The sequence below is a fragment of the Macrotis lagotis genome, chromosome 1, assembly GCF_037893015.1.
Source record: "Macrotis lagotis isolate mMagLag1 chromosome 1, bilby.v1.9.chrom.fasta, whole genome shotgun sequence".
Taxonomy (NCBI): Eukaryota; Metazoa; Chordata; class Mammalia; order Peramelemorphia; family Peramelidae; genus Macrotis; species Macrotis lagotis.
Genome location: NC_133658.1, coordinates 929377776 through 929395632, shown reverse-complemented (window position 1 = coordinate 929395632; position 17857 = coordinate 929377776). Strand labels below are relative to the sequence as shown.

General features: G+C 45.4%; 1 long non-coding RNA gene across 2 annotated transcripts; it reads left to right on the top strand.

Moving 5' to 3' along the window:
- The first annotated feature begins 179 nt into the window (after nt 1–179).
- Nucleotides 180–17378, top strand: LOC141510119 (uncharacterized). 2 transcript variants are annotated; one of them, XR_012474775.1, is made up of 3 exons: nt 180–247; nt 942–1008; nt 15874–17378. It is a non-coding gene; the product is annotated as an uncharacterized LOC141510119 (long non-coding RNA). The 2 variants fall into 2 exon arrangements; XR_012474776.1 differs by having other exon boundaries at nt 942–1018.
- The last annotated feature ends 479 nt before the right edge of the window (nt 17379–17857 follow it).

The following is a 17857-nucleotide window of genomic DNA, read 5'->3' as shown; positions in this document are numbered from 1 at the left end:
CCCTAGGGTCACTAACATCCAAGTGGGAGGTTGTCATTTCTCTGGCCAAGGTCATTTAGCTCTGGGTGGCCTGCTGAGTCATCCCTATTGCTTCCACCCACACTGAACCTGACCCCCAGCTAAATTACGAAAGGGCCAAAGTCCATTTTTGACCAGACCCTCCCTCAAAAAGATTGCATGTGGACCGGAAATCATGAGAACTGGATTCTGTTTCCACCTCATCTAAGGACTTGCTGTATGTCTCTGAGTAAGGCATTTTCTTTTCTTGACCTCAGTTTCCTTTCCTGTAAAATGAGTAGGTTGAACTAGATGGTTGGGGTTTTTTTTGTTTTTGGCTTTTGCAAGGCAATGGAGTTAAGTGGCTTGCCCAATACAACACAGTTAGGTAATTAAGAAGTGTCTGAGGCTGGATTTGAACTCAGGTCCTCCTGACTCCAGGGCCGGTGCTCTATCCACTGCACCACCTAGCTGCCCCAAACTAGATGATCTTTGATGAATCTTTCTCACTTCAGCATTCACCGTTATTTTTCCAGTGTTTTGTGTGCTGGGGTCTTTTTCTGTGCCCATATCTTTGGTTCCCAAGATCCTCCCATCACTGACATTTCTGGAGTCATACCTACTTCAGTCAATAAACATTTATTAAGCACCTACTATCTAAGCTCTGGGCATATACAAGATGACAAAAGACAGGCCCTGCCTTCAAGTAGGGTTACAAGCTAATGAGGAGATTACATGGCAACAGCAATGTCTACATAAGCAATACTACATAAGAATAAACAGAAGGTAGATAAGAGAAGGAAGGCAATGGAATTGAGGGGTTGAGGAAGGCTTCTGGTGGAAGATGGGGGTTTCAGATGGAATTTGAAGGCTATTTATGCAGTTTTTTTCACACCAACCACAGTCTGCTAATTCCTTGACCCAGACTGTTTTGCTCCTTGCAGGGTCAGGACAATGCAAGAAAAAGGTGATGCCAGAGATTATGATCAGCTAGAAGAGTTGCTGATGGAGGTAGGGCCAGGTAATAATAAAAATAATAATGACAGATGTTGATAGAGATCATCTATGTGTCAGTCACTCTGCTCAACATTTTACAAATTTGTCTCATTTGATCCTCATTAAAAATTCTGTGAGGTGGTTGCTATTTTTATTCTCATTTTCATAAATGAGGAAACTGAGGCAAACAGCCACATAGTAGGAAGTGTCTGAGATCAGATTTGAACTCAGATCTCCCTGACTCCAGTTCCAGTGTTCCACCAACTGAGCCATCTTGCTGCCCAAGGCAGGGTCATTTATGGGAGAATGGATTTAACTGATGTAACCACAGGGGTAAGGACAATGAAGTAGTACATAGTGTCAGGGCAGTGAAAAGGTCCAGATAGATCTAGATCTTGATCTAGATCTATTTGGAGGGAGGGGGGTAAGGTCTTTGTAATTCAATCCATGATTAATTTTTGTAAACGTTCCATACACAGCTGAAAAGGATGTAAGTTCCTTTCTATTCCCATTCTGTGACCCTACAGAATCTTTAATCTCTAATTTTTATAAAGTTCCATTCAGGCACTTAACTTCTTGCTTGTTTTTATTTCTTTTAGATTTGTTTAGGTCAGAAAAGAGTACAATATAGTCTCCCACTATTAGAGATTTGCTATTCCCTTGAATTCAATTAACTTTTCCTTTAAGCATTTAAATGCTACAATATTTTGTTGTTATTGTTCAATTGTTTCAGTTGTGTTTGAATCCTTCATGACCCCATTTGGGGTTTTCTTGGCAAAGATTCAGGAGTGGTTTGCCATTTCCTTTTCCAGCTAATTTTACAGATGAGGAACTGAGGCAAGCAGGTTGAAGTGATTTTGTCCAGGGTTACAGCTAGTATCTGAAACTTAATTTTAACTCAGAAAAACTCCTTTTCCTGACCCAGGTACTATGATGCCACCTAGCTGCCCCTGCTAGATTAGCACTCTATATACACACACACACACACACACACACAGAAAGTGCATATGTATACATGTATTAAGTATATATATATTGATTAATTATTTTAATGCCTTTTAATATAAAGCAATTTTCTCACTCATCTAAAAAAATCTTTTCCACATTGTCTGAAGTTCTATCTAAAATTCTCTTCTTTTACTTTCAAGGCCAGTGGAAGCATAATGTTTTTGCTTCATCCCCGCATTGTTAATTTTTTTGTGCTTCAAGTGTATTTCTAATTAATAAACAAACAAGCATGTATGGTTGAAAGATGTAGGAGAAGAGAGGGAAGGGAGGCTGAGTTTGAGTCAAGTCCTAGAACCAATTGACGTAGACAAGGACTGCCTTCATCAGACTGGGACACTCCTTCAAGGAATTTAAGGGATCTTCCTGGTGTTTCCCAGGGCTGCAGGACTTCCTTCACATAGGGCTCTGCTTAGGTTCTTTCCCCTCTAATGTGGAGCCCAGGGGTTACTCTCGTACTGGTCCCCCACTACTGAATCCAGTGATTCTTAGGATAGGTGCTTCCTCAGCTAGGCAGGAGTCATTAGTGCTCTGCTGGACATTGCTCAGAATATCCTGTGGCTGCTCTCTTCCCCTGCTGCAAAAGGACTAAGACCTGGGCTGTCCTTCACCTCTATTTCCAGGAGTGGTGTTGGATGAAGTAGTATAAGATGATGTTTTCTATCACCTGGTAGAGCGTATATTGCCTAGCTCTGATGGATGTTTCTTGGGTGCCTTAGAGCTTCTATCTTCCAGTTTGCTAATATTTTTCCATTGTCTCCAGAGACCAAATAGTCAGTTGTCACTGTTGTCAAGTCATGGGGGCTTCTTGGCAAAGATACTGGAGTGGTTTTTCATTTCCTTTTCCAGGGTCCCTGTTTTATAATCGAGGAAATGGAGGTAAACAAGGTTAAGTGACTTGTCCAAGGTCACAGTCAGTGGCTGAGGCTGGATTTGAACTCAGGTCCTTCTGATCCTAGGTTCAGTGCTCTAGGTACTGTTACCTAACTGTACTGATAGTAATTTATTGTCTGATTTCATTCAACAAACTGTAGTTTTTCTCTTTATCTTTTTTAAATTATCTGTTTACTGTTGTCTTGTCTGAGATCATTATTGCCATCTAGACTATTTTCCTTCACCTAAATCAACAGATTTTGTTCTAGCCCTTTGTTTTAAATGTGTGAATTTTTATTGTCCATGAATGATTCTCATAAGCAACATATTGTTGGATTCTACTTTTTTTTTTAAGTTTTTGCAAGGCAAACGGGGTTAAGTGGCTTGCCCAAGGCCACACAGCTAGGTCATTATTAAGTGTCTGAGGCCGGATTTGAACCCAGGTGCTCCTGACTCCAAGGCTGGTGCTTTATCCACTACACCACCTAGCCGCCCCGGATTCTACTTTCTAAGTGTCCTTTTCTTTCATTTTATGGGTGAGTTCATTCCATTCATAGTCACAGTTATTATTGTCAAGTATGTATTTCCCTCTTTCTATTTTCTTATGTTTCCTTCCTTTATTTTCTGTTCTCCCCTGAAAAAGAAGTACAAGGTGGGAGGAGAGAAAGCAGGTGCTTAGCTCAATGCTCCAAATTTTATTAAATCTTATTTCCCTTTTCCTTTTCTCTTTCCCTCACCTAGAGCCTAATCAGGCTCCGTTTTTCTTTCTTTTAAACCCTCTTCAGGATCTACCATTCCTGGTTTGAATGTTTTACTTACAGCTAATCCCTCCCTTAATCTTGTTTTTTTTTTTGTTGTCCAGTTATGTGTGACTCTTCATGACTTTGTGGACTAGCTGTCCAATGGGTTTTTTGGGCAAACATACTGGAGTGATTTGCTATTTCCTGCACCAGTGGATTCACTGCATTTTTTTGTTCTTTAGAGATTAAATGACTTGCCCAGTCACAAAACTAGAAAGTATCTTAGGCTGGATTTGAACTCTGGTCTTCCTAACTCCAGGCCCAGGGCTCTAGCCTCTACATCACCAGCTCCCTCCCTTTGATCTGCCCTCCTTTTCATTCCTTCCCCTTCCATCTCCCTTTTCCCAGTAATTTTTCATCTATCTTTTTGTGTATTCTTCCCATTTTTGAACCAATTCATAGGAAAGTGAATTTTAAGTATTAGCTATTCTTCCCATCCCTTTCTCTTATTTGTATAGTCTTCTATTTATGCATTCCAATTAAGGGAAGCAATTTCCCTCACTCCTTTCCCTTTCCCCTTTCCTTTTCTATTCTTCTAAGACATAACTAGCAATCTTAAGAAATTACACTTTCTCTGTGATTCCTGATGCTAATAGTGTTCTGAAGGACACACACACACACACACACACACACACACACACACACACACACACACACACACTTTTTTTCATATTAGAATACAGACAATTTAACCTTGTTTAATCTCTTAGGACTGTTCATTTGTGTTTCTCTTGACTCCTCAGTTTAATACTTCAAAGTGCCTCTGAAGCTTTGATCTTTTCATCAGGAATACTTGGATTCTTCTGTCTCACTAGAGGTCCATTTCCCCCTACCCCCAGCCCCATAAGATTATAATGTTTTCCTTGATATTCTTGGTTGTAAAGCTTTATCTCTGCCTTTCAAAAAGCATTGTATTCTAAGCATTCTGCTCTTTTATGGTATTGATTGCAAAATCCTGTGGGATCCTAACAGTTCTACAATATTTGAAATCTTTCTTTTTTTGGCAGGGTTTTTTTTTTTAACCTGAAAGTTCTGAAATTTGGCTATAATGTTCTTGGGTATTTTAATTTGGGAACTTTCCATTTTATCCTATTTCTAAGAAATCTGAAAAGTATTTTTTTAATGATTTGAAATATTGTGTTTAGGCTTTTTTGGGGGGGGGGATCCTGGCTTATGGTAGTCCAATGATTCTGAATTTTTCTCTCCTTAATATATTTTTCAGATCATTTATTTCCTATATGGGACACTTTGCATTTTCTTCTATTTTTTTCCACTGTCTTTTGACATTGTTTTAATATTTACTTTTCTCTATTGGATTCAGTAACTTCTGTTTTGCCCACTCTAATTTAAGGGTATAGTCTTCTTTGGCAAGCTTTTATACCTCCTGTGCCAAGCTATTAATTCTTTTTTCTAATTCTTTCTCCGTAGCTCTCATTTCTTTCCTAATTTTTTCCCCAGTGTACTCATTTAATTCATAAAATCAATTTAAATTAAAAAGGGAGAGACTCTTCTTCTTCCAGGAAGTTTAGCTGAACTTGTACCCAAGCTATGCTCTTTGAGGCTTTGTTTATAGATGTTTTGGAATCATCTTCTCTCTGTGTTTATGTCTCAGGCATCCCTGTTGGTATAATAGTTCTATATAATGGGATCCTTTTCTTCTTTTCTCATTCTTTCAGCCTACTCCCTGACTTTGGAATTTATGGTAGGACAAGAATCTGTGCACTTCTGGAGGAAATTATGAACCTGTTTGATATTTTTTTGAGTATTACTGTTGCTTTCTCAAAATATTGAAGATCTCATGGATACCTCAGAGCAGGGACTAGTGAGCTTTAAGTGAGCCTGAACCAGTCTTATCTAGGAGAAAGTCTGAGCACTTCCCTCCCGTTCTGAGACCCTGGTTTGGGTTGATCCAAACTCTTGTTTGTAGCTCCAGAAGCCTGCTTCTGGACTCAATTGCTATCAGCTAGCTGGAAGGTTCTACACGTTCAATGGCAGAACTAGAGGCTCCTTTGCTTTGGAATCCCTGCTCTAGTTATTCTATTGCAGCTTGATATTAGACTTGGGGCTAACAATGAGACCCTACTCTGTTCCTGGATTCAGCATCACCTAATTGTGACTTGTCCCATTAAATCTTATTTTACAACCCAGTGCCTGCCCTGGACCAATCCCTAGGGGCAGGTTCTCTTCTCAGTTTGTGATGATTGCTATCCAGCTTTGGAGAATGTGAAAGAGAATATGTGTGTGTGTGTGTGTGTGTGTGTGTGTGTGTGTGTGTGTGTGTGTGTGTGAGAGAGAGAGAGAGAGAGAGAGAGAGAGAGAGAGAGAGAATGAACCCATTCCCATTCTGTTCTCTGCATCAGGTCAAGCCCCCTCTGACCAGATCTAGGACCTCTTTAAGCTTAGTCCACAGCCAGGACACTTGGTTTTAATAGGTCCATCTTAATTCACTATGCTTGAAAGTTCTGAAGGCATGGAGGTGCTCCTGGCTTCATGTCATTCCAAATATTTGCACATCTCCTATCTTCCTTTGCCAACCTTGTCTGGAAATATGACTCACTATATTTTTTTACCTGATATTACTGATTAGGATTCAGTCTGGTGAGGAAAAGCTTGGTTGTGCTTCTTGCAGTTCCACTATCTTAACTAACTGCTCTTGATGGTAGATAGGTAACAACTGCTATTCTGGAGTGGTTGGCTGATTTCACAGGGAGACCACAGAAAGGCAGTAGCAACATGTCTTTCTTAAAAGTAAACACACACAGAAAGACAGACACATAGCCACACACACACAAAAACAAATAAAACCACCCCCTGACTGTTTAGTCTACAAATTTAAGTTACAACAGAGACCATGTTTACTCATTTGCTACTGCCATCACTCTTCTCCAATAGAGTCCAGCTTGGCTTAACTCTGATCAGAATGTATCCATGGATTATGTGAAATGAAGCTCAATATGCTTGTTCTAGGAGCTTATTGTCAGCTCCCTTCATACTGAAAGTCCAGTTCCAGTAGAGGAGAAGGAATCTTACCATTAGGAAGTTCTGTCTTACTTGGTCCAAGTCTGCTCCCAAGCCTTAGTATTATAGAATAACTAAAGCCCCTTGTAGGTTTCCTGTAAGTCACCACTGCTTTCTTTGTGGGGCACTTGAACAAGTCCTTGAATACTTCTTTGGACTTCTGATCCTACCAATCTGAAGATGGCCCTGCAAGGGCCTCTCTTGAACTTTTAGTTTTGACTCTGCTTAGCCCCATGAGTGAGATCATTGAATGTCTTAGATGATGATTAGACAGTCCATTCCATATTTCTGACAGCAGCAAAAAATTCTAGGAAAGTCATAAGTGAGAAATAATCTTTGATCATGGCCAGTTGATCAACACCAGTTAGCCTTCTTGGTTTGGTTCTATCTCCCTGTTGTGAAATTGTGTGATCCACATACTTGACAGAGAGCTTTAGACCAGCATCTATGGAACCTGGCCAATGGAATACACTTACTGGCCTCTTCTCACACTCTTGTTGGTCTTCCCGAAAGTGATGACACACCAACATATTCAAGTAGTTAGGGGTCTTGTCCATATGTCACTGAAGGATGGCAGGTACTCTCAAGATAACTTAGGACTTATGATCAAACTGGGAGAATTCTGCTGAGCTCATCAAATCTGCTTTGTCTCCTATTCCTTTGCAGTTCATATCTGAGTGTGTCCACAACATGGATTCTGTAAATAACAGTCTATCTAGAAACTAGTCTAAGGTATCATGGATGTATTGAACTACTTTGTTTCTCTTGTTTAATATCTGAAAATCTCTGCACATCTGGACCTTCCTAATGCTCTAAATGACCAGCATAGGTGAGATGCACAGACTGTGAGACTCCATAATGATGCCATCCTCAAAGTGGTTTGAAATGGTTCCAAGGTCTTCCATCTCCAAAAGAGCACTGTTCAAGATCATTTTCACAAAGGTCAGGAGCCATTGTGAATCACTCCTCAAGCAGATTTCATATTTCTATCATGTATTAAAAACATGTTGATTTTCACCCTGTATTTTTTTCTCAAATGATCCTTCTATCGGAGGACTGCTAAGGGTGAAATTATCTGGACTCACAGCCTTAATTAAGGTTTATCATGTGTTGTGCTAAGAACCAGGAATGCAAATAGAGCCAAAAAGATAGACACTTCCTGACTCCAAGGAGTTTATGTTCTTATTTTATTTTTTAAAATTTTATTTATTTAGGCAATGGGGTTAAGTAACTTGCCCAAGGTCACACAGCTAGGCAATTATTAAGTATCTGAGGTCAGAATGAACTCAGGTCCTCCTGACTCCATGGCCAGCGTGCTAACCATTGCACCACATAGCTGTCCCAGGAGTTTCTATTCTAATGGAGTAAGGTAACACACAAAATGGAACTGAAAAGGAAAGCAGTGATGGCAGAGTTGTAGAAAAGTAGTTGGGGAAATCAGAGTTTCAGTTGGTTTGGAAGTGAACATGGCTTGTGGAAGTTATGGAAAATAGGAGGTTGTAGGCTTCAGGCCTTGCTGATGTGAGAAGGCTTCTGAGGCCAAGATCTCAAGGACCTGGGAAAGTGGTCTTGAGAGTCAAGGACTGAGCTGGGTTTGAATTGAGCATGGCTGACCTAGATTCTTCCTCTAAAGGCATAGAAGAATCTGTGATGCTTTGGTGCTCTTTTTACTATTGGTTTCTTCCTCCCCCTGCCCCCCCCATTTCTTCCTTTGAGCTTAGTGCTTGTTTTACTTATGAGTAATCCTTCTACTATCCAGTTGCCATCACCTATGACACCCCATCCCCACCCCCATCCCTGCTCCCTCCTATTCCTCTATTGGGCTGAATGTTTCTTTTCTTTTTTAAAAATCTAGTCTAACACTTCTTTCTTTCTTTCTCTCTTTTTTTGCAAGGCAACTCAGATCCACCTGACTCCAGGGCTGGTGCTCTATCTACTGCACCACCTAGTTGCCCCCCTCTTATTTTTTTCTTAACATTTCAAATTGAATTTTACTTTTTTAAAGGGCAAAAATATGACTTCTTGCCCTCCCATCCCTTGCCCTCTAATTGAGAAAAAAAAAGCAAAACTCCTGTATAGTTACAACCTACATGTAGTCAAGCAAAACAAATTTCCAAATTGCTTGGATCCAAAAAATAATCTATTTCCTTCTGCACTCTGACCTTCACCTCTATCAGGAGGTGGTTGGAATGGTTCATCATGAGTGCTCTGGAATCATGGCTGGACATTATGTTGATCACATTCCAAGTTTTTCCAGATTGTTTGCCTTAAAATTTTTGTTTTCGTTGTAGTCACTGTTCTTTTGGTTCTGTTCCTTTCCCTCTGCAACAATTCATCCAGGTCTTCCCAAGATCCCCTGAAACCATTCCTTTTATCATTTTTTAAAATTTTCTATCAAAACTATATATATATATATATATATATATATATATATATATATATATATATATGTGGGCAGCTAGGTGGCGCAGTGGATAAAGCAGCGGCCTTGGAGTCAGGAGTACCTGGGTTCAAATCCGAGCTCAGACACTTAATGGTTACCTAGCTGTGTGGCCTTGGGCAAGCCACTTAACCCCATTTGCCTTGCAAAAAAAAAAACTATATATATGTGTGTATCATTAAATATTTCCCATTACATATAATTTTTCCATTTAAAAATTTTGAGTTCCAAATTCTTTCTCTCCTTCCTGTCCCTTCCTCATTCACTGATAGGGTAAGCAATATGATAGTGATCACACATGTGAAATTTTGCTAAATATATTTCCATATAAGCCATGTTGCAAAATAAAACAAACATACACAAACAAGAAAAGTAACGAAAGTAGTAAAATGCATGCTTTTGCACTCAGAAGTCATCAGTTTTCTCTCTGGAGGTAGATAGCATTTTTCCTCATGGGTCCTTTGATCTTGGATCAATGCATTGGTCAGAATAGCTAAGTCTTTCACAGTTGATCATCCTTGGTGATTCTTGTTCTTCATTCTTTTTTTTTTTATTTTTGCAAGGCTATGGGGTTAAGTGGCTTGCCCAAGGTCACACAGCTAAGTGCATATTAAGTGTCTGAGACTGGATTTGAACTAAAGTCCTCCTGACTCCAGGGTCAGTGCTCTATCCACTGTGCCACCTAACTGTCCCCTTCATTCTTGAAGAGGATCAAAATGACGTCACTCCATTGAGGTCAAGGTGCACTGTGTCTGATTTTGGCTGATCAGACCATTCCAAGATGGTCAAAAGTCAGGCTCAAATATTGACATGAACATTTGGAATGGAGACTTCTTTAAATGTGTACATCTCATGTTTCTTCTGAGTTATGGCAATTCTGCTTTGCTCACAGAGTACAATGATGGTCCTGTGCCATGTCTCAAAATTAATTCCAAAATTCTTCAGAGAGATCTTGAGTGTCCTTATATCACTTCTGACTTCCATATAATCTCTTGCCTCATGTGAGTTCTCCATAAAATAGTCTTTTTGGCTAATGTACATTTGGCATTCGAACAACATGATCAGTCCATCTAAGTTGTGCTCTCTATAGGTGATGTTGAATGCTTGGTAATTCAGCCTGAGAAAGAATCTCAATGTTTGATATGTTGTCCTGCCAGGTGATCTTCAGATTCTTCCTAACGATGTAATATTCCCCAGCTGCAATCCCTTGACTCCCCCATAGGACCCCATAGAATGACAAGGATACCTTGACCTAAGTCCTGTTTAGACCAGCCAATAAGAAAACAGCATCATAGGGATATGGACCTAGAACCCTTCTTTGGTGTTCTTACGTAAACTTATAATGAAGTCTAGCTAATTGCTATATCATTATCATACATTAATATCCCCCTGAGTGGGCTTCTCTGGATGTATTCTGAGGAGTCACATGCTACTGTAGCTCCCTCAGAGAAACACCCTATTCCACCACTTGTTGAAAACAAGGCCAGATATCATATGATCTAGCCTGCTGATCATCAATAAATGTCATTGCTTGGTTCCAGAGAAGGATTAAGTCTTAATTCTTTAGAGACACACTCTCAAACCTCATCATTAAGACAATTCTGTTTCCTGACTTGGTGTTGGTGGACCATCCAAATTTCACAGGCATTCAGGCATGAGGTTGGTGTGCCATCCTTACACTACTATTGTTATTGTGTGTAGTGTTCTTCTGGTTCTCTTCACATCCATTTGCATCAGTTTGTAGAAGTCTTTTCCAGTTTTTCCTGAAACAATCCCTTTGTAATTGCTTATAGCAAATGAGTATCACATCACATTTATATTCCTTAAAAAGTTGAGCCATTCCTCTGTTGATAGACATTGCCTTTTCTTTCCTTTTGTTTTTAAATTTTTATTGGTTTAAAGCAATGGGGTGAAGAGTGACTTGCCCAAGTTCACAGAGCTAGGCAATTATTCAATGTTTGAAGCTGGATTTGAGCTCAGGTCCTCCTGACTCCAGGGCTGGTTGTTCTATCCACTGTGCCACCTAGCTGCCCTGACATTTCCTCATTTTTCAGTTGTTTGCCACCTTGAAAAAAGTTGTGTACATTTTTGTATGCTTCAGGATTGTTTTGCTTAGGACTAATTTCTCCCCTCAGCTATTGTCCTTGTAATTTCCCCATCATCCTTCTCCCCTTTCCGTGTGTGTGTGTGTGTGTGTGTGTGTGTGTGTGTGTGTGTATGCTCATGCTCTCTGCCTTGAGCACTTCCGATGAGGTCCAGTCTTCTTCCTCACGGGTCCAGCCTCTCCTGGCCGTCCCGTGACGTGGCCTTGGAGGGCTCCCTCGGTCTCCCCTTGTGGGGCCTGTGGCTCGGCCTCAGTGACAGCACTCTGAGTGGAGCCTGGAAGGCCTCTAGTAGGAGACAGGCGACCGGGCCTCAGGGAGGTGAGGCCCTGACGTGTGCATCACTCGGACTTGAGTGCGGGTGTGATGTAGGGAAGATGCCTGCTGTGACTGGAAACAAATTTTGGGGAAGGAAAAATATTATTTGCATTTATCTGGGGAATTCTGTTGTTCAAAGTGACTCCATTCCAGGATGGGGGTGACACTGAATTCTTCCCTTTTTCCGGTAGCTTCCCCCTTGCCCCAGTTTCTGCCACTGATAGGAAGGACCATGATGCACGTTGTCCGTTGGAGCCCCTGGGCGGGGCTAGACCACTGCCACCCCCTGCCCTGCCCGCCACAGAAATGCAGGTGATGCCCCTGGCCCAGTCTCTCTGGCCTTCCAGCCCATGTGGCCACTGGCGCCGCAGGCCGTCTGTCCTTGCCCTCTCACCGTCTGTCCTCCGGGAGTTCTGGGCTGCCCCTCCCTGAGCAGCTTTACTTCGGGGGTCGCAACCACCCCCTTTCCTATGGGCCCCCCGCTTCTCATGCCCCACGGGGCCTGGGTCACAGGGGGGGGTCAAAGGAGAACCCCGGCTATAAATGGAAGTGGAGGAGAGGCGGCCTGCTGCGGGGCGCCCGGGGGGGCGGGGAGCCGCGGGGTGCTGGGGGGGCGGGGGGACTCCGGGGGGGGCGGGGAGCCGCGGGGTGCCCGGGGGGGGCGGGGGGCCGCAGGGCGCCCGGGGGGGCGGGGGGCGCCAGGGGGGGGCGGGGGGGGGGGGGGCGGGGAGCCGCGGGGCGCCCGGGGGGGGCCTTGCTTGGGGTGTCTGCGGGGGCCTCGGGGCAGGCTCAGTGGGGCTCGGCCCGGACCCCCGGCTTCTGTCACCTTTGGGAACAGAGTGCCCCCCACCCCGGCCGCAGAGGCCGTACCAGATGACGTCATCGCCCCCTCGCCACGGTGCCAGCCCCAGGGCGGGAACCCCACTCTCCCTGGGGGCCCCCAGAGGCCCTCTGGAGAGGCTCTGGGGCCCGCCCGCAGCTTCTCCTCAGCAGCCCGGGTGCAGCCGCTTGCGCCGAATTTGAACCCAGATCCTCGGGCGCCCTCCCCACAGCGCCACCTAGCCTCCGCCAGGCTTGAGCCTGGGAGTCCGGACCTCGGAGGGGGCGGGTCGGAGGTGATGGGGCGGGGCCGAAGACGCGCCGAGGATGATGTTATTGGTCGAAAGTTCCGGCCCCGCCCCCTGGGCTGCTCGCTCCGCCTGCTCCGGCTGGGTGGGAGGAGCCGGAGCCGGCGAATGAGAATCCCGAGCGAGGGCTGAACCCAGGGCTGGGGCGCCCCCTGGTGTGGCGAGTCGGCGCATGCGCCTAGAGGCGGTTGGGCGTGGCCAAAGCGGCTCCTCCCGCGGACGGTTGTGCGCGTGCGCGCGCTCGAGTTCCCCCTCCCTGCGGAGAGGCTCGTGGCCACGCCCCCTCCGGCGGGCCGGGGCCTCAAGGGGGGCCAGGAGGGGCCCAGAGTCTCCAGTGGGGGGCGGCTCCGCCCGGGCGGGGGTGCTGGAGAGCCGGGGCGCGCCCAGGAGGGTGGGGGCGGCCCGGAGCCCCCCGGAAAGCCCCGGGCGCGAAGACCCCGCCGGCCCGGCCCCTGGGCTGGCCCTGGGGCCACGGGCCCCTCCCCCACGGGGCTCCGGCCCCAGCCCGCGGGGTTCTCCCTGTTGGGGCCCCCAGTGCCCCGGGGAGAGGGGCTGAAGGTGGAGGGCAGAGAGGCAGCACCTGGGGGAGCAGCCACAGGGGGGCCGGTGCCCCGCCCCCGCCGCGCCCCTCCGTACTCCGCCCCGGTCCGCCCACCCCCCCAGCGCGGGCCCCGACAGCGCGGGGCCCCCACAGCCGGCCCCCCACAGTGCACAGCATGGGCCCCCCCCCACAGCGCGGGCCCCCCCCGGGCCCCCAGCGCGGGCCCCCAACAGCACGGGCCCCCACAGCGCGACCCCTCACAGCCCGGGCCCCCCCCCCAACAGCACGGGCCCCCCACAGCGCGGCCCCCCCAGCATGCCCCCCCAGCGCGGCCCCCCCAATGCGCGGCCCCCCACAGCGCGGGCTCCCCACAGTGCGGGCCCCCCACAGCATGCCCCTCCCCCAGCGCGGGCCCCCAACAGCACGGGCCCCCACAGCGCGACCCCTCACAGCGCGGGCCCCCCACAGCGCGGGCCCCCCGCCCCACTGTGCCCCGAGCCTCTCGGCCTCACCTCCTCCCTCGCGCCTCCTGGGCCTTGGCAGACCCTGGCGCTCCAGACCCTCCTCTCCTTGGCACCAGGGCGCTTGTGGCCTTGCCCCTGCCCATGTGGGGGCCCCCCTCGTGTCTGGCAGGGCCACTAGAGGGGGACCCCACGGGCTGGCCCTGCCCGCTTGTCTTCTTCACCGAACTCCTTCAGCTCCCACGGCCGCCCAGTCTCCCGCCCCACCTGCCTCCGTCCACATCTACTGTTCCACATGCCCCAAACAGAACTCCTGCCCTGTCCCCCTAACACCTACCCCTTTCCATGCTCCGGTCCCCAAGGCCGGGCCAGCCTCCTCCCAGTCCCTTGGGCTCCCAACCTAGGCTGTTCTCCCTCCCCATCCACCCCAGGACCCCACAAGCTGCTCTGCCAGGCCGCCTTCTCACCGAAGGCCTTCCCACCTTCTCTACCAAGGGTTTCCCTCCAGTGGATCTCTGAGAGATCGGAAGCCCCCATCGCTGGTTCCCAAGTTGTCTGGGGCCTCTTTTTTTAAAATTTCTTTTTAATTTAATTTAATTTAATTTTGGTTGGCGCCTGTTTCTCTCCAGGTGATCTGCTTGTAGTCCCCTGACAGAATAGATCTTTTTAATTCCTCCCCACCCCCTCTCATCTCACCTGCTTCCTTGGCAGAAGCCTTGTTCACCTGTTCATCCCCCAGGTGTCGGTGTTATCTGCCTCTGCCTGGGCCCTCCGCTGCCCGGGTCCGGCTGTTGTCTCCCATGGATGTTGGGGTGTCTGAGCTGTCGCCTGCCTCCTCACCTTCTGTGTGATCTAACCTGGGGTTAGACATAGCCTCCCTTTCCTTTTCATCCTGTTTAGAACAGGGTGCCATCCCTGTATTTCCAGCCCTGACCTCAAAATCCAAACACCATCCTCAGAAGCCGTCCTTGTGGCGGCAGCCAGACATCTTCATGTCTCGGAGGGCCGCTGGGTGGTTCAGCAGATAGAGCCCTGGGCTTGAAGTCAGAAGATCCTGAGTTCAAATCCAGCCTCAGACAACTGACAGCTGTGTGATCTTGGGCAAGTCACTTCACCCAGACTGCCTTGCATCCAGAGCCATCTTAAGTCATCCTGATTCATATCTGGCCACTAGACCCAGATAGACCCAGAAAGTGAGGCTGGGGACTTAGCACAGAACCCCCTCCCCTCAAATCCAATTCACTTGCTTGGCATGGCATCAACTCTCTTGTCTTGGGGATACCACTAAAGAAAGCCCACTAAAAAACCACTAAAGAAAATCCCCTACCCCTTCCTTAACCTGCTCTTCCTTCTTCACCAAGACTTTGAAACCATTGGCAGTGCTTTTTTTGGGGGGGGGGGGTTGGCAAGGCAATGAGATTGAGGGCAGCTAGGTAGTTATTAAGTGTCTGAGGCTGGATTTGAACTCAGGTCCTTGCATCTGCATCACTTCATTTGTCTTGCCATATATCTTTGGGTGCTAACTTTTCTTTGTATTTTTAGGGCACTATATTATTTCATAAACTTTGTTTTTGCTTTATTCAATTCTTTATCAATTTTTTTTTTTAGTATATGTTTTTTCTCCAACCTGCTTGACAAAAATGAACTAATTTCCCACATTGGTTATGGCCACAAAGCAAGCCTTTTCTCTCTCTAAAATTCATCAGCCTGTCAGGAAGAGCTTCTTAGATAACTTTACATCATCTTTTTAAGAGACAAAATGATTCTGTAAGAGATGATATACATAGAAGCATAGATTACAATTTCTACCTTTATATCTACCTGAAGATAATGGGTTCTGGGGCAACTAGGTGGAGCAGTGGATAGAGCACCAGCCCTGGAGTCAGAAGTACCTGAGTTCAAATCCAGCCTCAGACATTTCTTAATTACCTGTGTGGCCTTGGGCAAGCCACTTAATTCCATTTGCAAAAACCTAAAAAAGAAAAGATAATGGGTTCTATTGGACATTTATGTATTTTATTCTTACCTTAACAAACATGAAATAAAAATAAAAAATGGCATTTCTTATTACCTAACCAAAGAAGAAGAGGATTGTGCATGATGTTTAGGATCTTTGATCATGTGCAGCTTACTCTTTTATATTCAACTTGTGACTTTCCAGCCTGTTCTGTTTGACACAGTTTCATTTATTTCAGATTACCTGAGTTCAGAGGCAAGCTGTGAAACCAAAAATTCAGTTCCATTTGAGGACATTTACTTAGGGACACTGGCCTACAAAAGATCGCTAATGGATAGTACCCGGAATCCCAGGATGGGAGAATCTCAGGAATGGGAAGTTAGGTTAGAGACAAGACCACAACCAGGAGAAACAGCCCCAACAAGGGACAATCATGCTGGAAAAAACTTTTAATATGGGGAGTCACCTGATGTAGTAAGTTGGTAAGACTTTTGAACATGGAACCAATCTTTCCTCAATGGAAGGGTGACATTGAAGAAAGATTCCATAACTATAAAACCTTTGGAAAGGAAGCCTTTGGCAAGAGATTAAATCTCAGTGGACATCAGGAAATTCGTAATGGAGAAAACTCTTTTGAATACGATTTATGTTGGAAAACTTTTGAAAATGGGGAAACATTTAGTAAATAAACATCAGAAAACTCACCCTGGGAGTAAAATTGCTTGATTCTACCCAATAGGACAAAAGCTTCAGTGATGATGAAATGTGTATTGGACATCAGAAATCTCATTCTCAAAGGAAACCCTTTGAATGTGGTGAATGTGGGAAATCCTTAACTACAAAAGAAAACCTCACTAATCATCCAAGAATTCACACTGGAGAGAAGCCTTTGAATGTAAAGAATGTGGGAAAACTGTGAGAAAACGACCTGGTTATCCATGAGAGGACTCATACTGCAATGAAACCCTTGGATTGTGATAAATGATGGAAAGCCTTCATTCAGAAGGAAAACCTTATTACTCACCAGAGAATCCACACTGGAATGTAACCCTATCAGTCCAATTAATGTAGTAGAGCCTTCAGGGAGCATAAATGGCCATCAGAGGCTCTCGGAGAAGTGAATGTGGTGAAGTCTGCAAGGGGAGGGTGAGAGGACAACCTTGATAATCATCAGCAAATTCACTCTGGAGTAAACTGTGAATGTAACCAATGTGGGAAAGCCTTCACTGGGAGAAACCTCATCAGCATCAACCACTGGAGGATTCAAACTGGAAGAAAACTCTTTGGATGTTGTGAATGTGAGAAGGACTTTGGCAATGTGGGAAAGCTTTTGGTCATGTTCCTCATCTGAAACTCTTAATATAAATCATCAGTGAATTCACACTGAAATAACTTTAGTCTGTAATAAAAATGGGAAAATCTTTAATGATGGATGTGGGGAGGAACTCTTAATCAGTATCAAAGGACTCAGGGTAAATGAAAAGATTGTGTGAAAAACTTTAAAATAGAGAATTCATAATGGAGAAAAAATAAACTAAATATAAATACATAATTATTTAAATACAACAAATAAATAATTTGTAGGGGTGGCTAGGTGGCACAATGGTTAGAGCACTGGCCCTGGAGTCAGGAGGACCTGAGTTCAAATCTGACCTCAGACACTTAAATTACCTAGCTGTGTGGCTTTGGGCAAGCCACTTTAACCCCATTGCCTTGCAAAAAACCGAAAATAAATAATTTGTAAGCCTGATCTTCCATTAGTTGTACTTTGCTCCCCTATGGGCTTTTGAACTCTTCTAGGCATGTATCTGAGAGTGGATATTACAGTTTTTTTGTTTTTTTTTTTTTTGGTAGAATGGGCATTCCTGCTTTCAGCATCATTCGGCATCTTTTCAGGTAAACAGCAGCAGGTAGGAGGAGCAGGAAATCCCAACTCGAGGCAAATTTGACCACAGACTTGTATCCCTGAGGCTTGGTTAAGAGAAGCAGAGGGGGGGTTGGGGTCACTAGAGCTACTCCTCCAGAAGTTGGGTGGGGAAGCAAGGTGGGGAGTATAGCTGAGGGTCCTCCACAGTTTTGTCCTTAGAGCCCACCTAAGTAGAAAGAGGAAAGAGATGAGTGGTTTGGGGGGACAGATCTCCATTCTCTTAGAATTAATGACTAAGATGATTTCCAGATTCATCAAGGGCCAATTGTGGGCCAAGCTCTGTATGAGTGATTAG